This window comes from Equus asinus, chromosome 21, assembly GCF_041296235.1.
Source record: "Equus asinus isolate D_3611 breed Donkey chromosome 21, EquAss-T2T_v2, whole genome shotgun sequence".
Classification (NCBI taxonomy): Eukaryota; Metazoa; Chordata; class Mammalia; order Perissodactyla; family Equidae; genus Equus; species Equus asinus.
This window is the reverse complement of record NC_091810.1, coordinates 22,708,756-22,713,816: the sequence shown is the minus strand read 5'-3', so window position 1 is coordinate 22,713,816 and position 5,061 is coordinate 22,708,756. Positions and strand designations below refer to the sequence as shown.

Genomic DNA, 5,061 nt, shown 5'->3' with positions numbered 1-5,061 from the left:
CTCGACCCTTTCAGGGGGTACAAAGTCAAAACTATTTTCCTAACAATACTGAGAGGAGAGCTGCCTTTTTCACTACTTCTCTCCCCGTGTGCAGTGGCGTTTTCCAAAGATCACATGACATGCGATGCTGCGACAGACGGGATGCAGAAGCAGACATGAGAATCCAGCTGCTTCTATCAAGGCAGGCAGTTCAAGAGATTTGCAACAATGTAAAACGCTTCTCATTCATTTTTTTGATATAGAAAATATAGCTACTTTCATAAAATATATGTTAATACATAATATCTATTATTTTAAAGGGAATTAATATTTTAAAAACTTATTAGTTTTAATTTTTAATATGGCAAATACTGATAGATACAACCCATGTAAATGAAGCTCATTAGGGTCCTTAACAATCTTTAAGACTGTAAATGGGCCCTGAGAACAAACACTTTGAGAACAGCTTCTCTATGTCAAGTGGCCTCTTCTTAGTCACTCTCATATCATTCCCTTTTATTTACTTCACAGTCCATTTCACCAAAGAAATGACCTTGTTTTATTTATTTATGAATCAACTGGGGATCTTGTTAAAATGCAGATCTGGATTCGGCGGGTCTGGGGTGCAGCCGTGTCTGCATTTCTGACAAGTTCCCAAGTGCTCTGCAGCTGCTGGTCCAGGGCCCACACTTGGAGAACAGCCGTCCTAGGGTTTGCTCTGTCCTTGCGGATGGTGCTTGCTGGGCACTCCTCAGGAGAAAACAAACTAGAGGGCGGTTTAAGGTCAGCAGTGAGAGAGGACCTTTACACAGGTAGGACCAGCTCCTCTCCGCCCCAGCCAAGGACCACTGGAAGAAGTGGAGGGTCAGCTAATTGGCCAATTGGGAGAGGTGGACAAAATGGTGTCAGGGCTCAGGAGGAATGGAAGTCACCTTTGAAGACACGTCTTGCACTTCAAACAGTAAACTAAAGAGCAATTCATTTAATGAGGGTTAAATCAGATATGCCAGGGGCTACATTATTGACAGCTGCTCGGAAGGCAGAAATTCTGCTTCTTCAGCTACAATTCTGGAATCAGCTAGATTCATCCTCAAATCTCAAAGCACCTGGTAGGTGGTTGAATAATGGGAATTTCAATTGTCATGAAAAAACCTTCATCGTGCGGTGGGAAAGATTCTAAATATGCCGTCTTACATTTTTGCATTGGGGTGGAAAAATATACTTGAAACCAAACTGCATGTAACTGCTTCTGCTATCTAATTCGGGATGGTAGCATAATTTACATCAGTGGAAAAATAAATCTCTGTAGCGGGTCTTTCCACTTACAGAAGGGAGGAAAGAAGACTGACGTAAAACCTCTGCCAGTTGGGTTCCACCGCCAGAGAAGGGATTACAAACTCAAATGCTTCCAGAGGCCAGATGAGTCACACAACCCCGGGAGCCTGGTGGACTCTGGTGAGGGGTGGTGCCCTTGCCTGGCTGAGGGGCAGCCATTGCTCCACTTTGGCCTGTTGCTGCTACGTTTGATTGAGGACCCCATGTTGTCAAATCTTCCCATTTTTTTGAGAGAAGCCTGAAACCAGGGTTTTACGTGAAATGTATCCATTTTGTTTACATGTCAGGAAGAAAATAAAATTAAACACACCATCGAACAAAGTTTTGTGCTGGGCCGAACCAAGCCAATCTTCCACGCTGTGAGGGAAATGAGGTAGGAGCCAGGTGAGGTGGGCCTTGCTTTGGCTGAGCACTGAGCTCCAGGGGGGACTATACCTGGGGAGGCCGGGGGTGTGTGGAGGTGATAAAGTGCTTTGCCTAATCAGATGAGGAGGTTTCAATATTTTCGTGGGAAGGGAGCAGGCCAGAGGGAGGGGGAGCCTTGGGAAACAGAGGAGCAGAAAATGTGAGGGAGAGAAAGGGGAGAAATCGTGTTTGTGCAGGGGCAGGGGGAGGGGAGGGAGGGTGTACTCCTGTTAGATGAGCGAGTTTTGGAGACATTGGGGTCGGGACTGCAGGAAAGGAGGCTGTGTTTTCCCTGGTGTTGGAGCTGAGCAGACAGAAGTTATCAGCTACCTGAGGTGAGATCTATTGAGGTAGAAGGGTGGGGACAGGATTTGGCCTAGTGGCTGAGTAAGCACGTACCCGAGAAACTTGGACTTGTCTGGGGAGGTAGGTGGGGGCACTTTTCCGTCTGAGGAGCAGGCAGGACCCCAGCAGGTGCCCTTTGTAGGGTGCTGGACAGGTGCGGGATTGGCCCCTGGTGCCACGGTTCACCTTCTCTGCAATTGGGGTGAAGTCATTTAACTTCTGGGGGCCTCAGCTTCCTTTGAAAATGGTAATAATGACATCTGCGTCACCTCTCCCACAAGGTTCCTGCAAGGGGCAACTAAGGTTCTATATGAGAAATGCTTTGTAAAAAGAAGAGAAGCAGACAAACGTGAGGTGGTTGACAGCTGATACTCAGTGGTCTGAATGACAATGCTAGTACACTAACAAGAGTTAACTAGCACCTGCAGTGTGCTGGTTCCACACTAAGCCTGTCCCGCACGTTATCTGATGGAAACTTCCTAACAATGATGGAATATTGCTATCCACATTACATGGAGAAGAAAATGGAGGTTTAGAGAGAGAAAGTAACTTGCCTAAGATTACTTAGCTGCCAACCGGTAGAACCTGGTAGAGCTAGGTCTGAATGACTCTAAATATTATATTCTTAATTGCTATATGTGACATGCTATTTTACTAATCATTGTTAACATATGCTGGCCTGCATGTTGGAGAATTTTAATCATGTGTGCTTTTTTTCCCTAATAATGTGTTAGTCTATAGAAGTTATACTTATTTACTATGATTTTAAAATATCATTTTGGACTTTCATTCAAACACATGTCTGGTGAATACCTACTATGTGCAAGGTTGGTGCTACATGTTAGGAACGCCTCCTTGAACAAAGGACAGAGCCTCTTGCCTTGATGAAACTTACAAGGGAACAGCAGAGAAAAAGTATGAAACACTTACACCACCAGGTACCAAAGGGAAATGCTTTGGTCTGAGAGAGGAGTGGACATCCTAGCTGAGGCCTAAAGAATCAAGAGGAGTTAACTGAGGAGACATGGTGGAGAGTGAGACAGTGTTCCGGGCAGAGGGAATAAAGAGCAAGTAAGAAAGCCAGGAGGTGAGAGAATGCGTGAGGCAATGGGGGAAATGAAAGTAATACCCTGTGCCCAACTTGGAGGGTGAAGGGGGCAGTGGTGAGAAATGATGCTGGGGAGGGGGTCAGGGACCGGATCACCCAGGGCCTTGTGAGTCATGTTAAGTCATATATAAATATATCTATATATATATCTATATTTTCATGTATACACCTATGAATATGTTTATGTTTTCATTTTTTTCTTAAAAACCAAACCAGAATCATGCCTGATACTCTTTTTGAAGCTTTACTGAGACATAATTGATGTACAATAAACTACATGATTTTAAAGTACACAACTTGGTGAGTTTTGCATCGTATACATCTGGGAAACCATCGCCACAATCGAGAGAATGAATTCCATCACCCGCCAACGTCACTCGTGCTCATACAGTCCCACCCTCCTGCCCCTCCTTGCCACTGGCAACCACTGATCTGCTTTCTGCTACTCTCTACCTGTTTGCATTTTTTGGAATTTTGTCAACTGAGTCAATCATGTCAATGAAATTGTACAGTGTGTCCACTTTTATCTGGTTTCTTTTACTCGGCGTAATTATTGTGACATTCACCATGTTGTTGCACGTAACAGTGGTCTGTTCCTTTTCATTGCTGAGTAGTATCCTATACTATTTTGAAATCTGCTTTTTTCACTTAGTATATCAAGTTACCAGGGCTCTAGGTTGGATTGCCAGAGTTTAAATATCATCTGTGCCATTTGCAAGTGGAAGACTTTGGGCGAGAAACCTCAATATGTTACACAGTTTCCCCAGACCTCAATGACCATGTCTGTTAAGATGGAATCACAGTAGTACCTGCTTGGTAGGCAGGTCGTGAGTGTTGAATGAGATGATGTGTGTGCCTGTGCCTACTAATTGCTCAATAAAAGTCTCAAGAATATTGTTGTTGTTATTACTGCTACGGTTCACACCTGGCACATTTTAAGAAAACATCCAACACAGCCATGGAATACCTATGTGCCCCCAAGCTAGAAAGCAGGGAACAGAGGCCAAGTGGCCTTTCTGGTGACACCACAGGCTCCAAGGTGGACAAAGCTGGTTCCTTCACCTCTTTGCTCCCAAGGTTCTCTTCCTCTATCACAGTGGCACCGAGAAGTGGGGTTTGGGTTTGCAAAGAGCTTTAAGAGTGTCTACAGGCTCTACAGAAAAGGGAAGCTGGGTTAACTGCAATCAATTTGGTCACGCAGACAGTCATGCTTCATCGTTCCAACCCCAGAGATGCATGTCTTCCTTGATTGCTCACTCAAATAACAGATTAAATCATCTGTAACATGCAATGACTGGATTATGTTTAAAAAGAGCTTTCTCCAAGGCTTACCTGCAAAGGAAGTCCCTGCCTTGTGTCCTGACCACATATGAAGTCTGCGAAACATTATCTGCCTCAATGCTATCCTTCCAGTGCTCCATTTTACCATCTTCCAGGGCTAGATGGGCAGTAACAAAGAGTCACATCTTCTAGTAGAAATAAATGTAAAAGCCCAGCTTTGGAGTCCGGCGAGATCTGAGTTCAAATCCCAGTGCTACCAAATATTAGCTCTTGAACTTGAGCGAGCTACTCTAACTCCTCTGGGCCTCATCTTCTAAATGGGGATACAAATAATCCCTAAATTCATGGACGTGTTGTGAGGGCTAAAAGAGAAACGAGGAGAGGTGTGTACAGCCCTGAGCAGCATTCCTGGCATAGGGAAAATGCCGTAGGTGATGGGGTCACCATAAACCTCCAAGTGCTTCATTTTTTTAAGTAAACACGTTCTCTAACAGCCTTGCATCTCTCCGTCCCTCTTTAAATCACACCTTGTACAGTCACCTGCCTATTTTAGGCATCTCGCCAGCTGGACATGGGGTCTCACGAGGAACAGTCAGAAGGAACTGAGG

General features: G+C 44.7%; 1 long non-coding RNA gene across 2 annotated transcripts; it reads left to right on the top strand.

Moving 5' to 3' along the window:
* Nucleotides 1–762: 762 nt before the first annotated feature.
* Nucleotides 763–4,066, top strand: LOC139041381 (uncharacterized). Of its 2 annotated transcripts, XR_011496413.1 has the most exons (4): nucleotides 765–1,088; nucleotides 1,308–2,418; nucleotides 2,892–3,151; nucleotides 3,389–4,066. It is a non-coding gene; the product is annotated as an uncharacterized lncRNA (long non-coding RNA). The 2 variants fall into 2 exon arrangements; XR_011496412.1 differs by having other exon boundaries at nucleotides 763–1,088; nucleotides 1,308–3,151.
* Nucleotides 4,067–5,061: the final 995 nt, after the last annotated feature.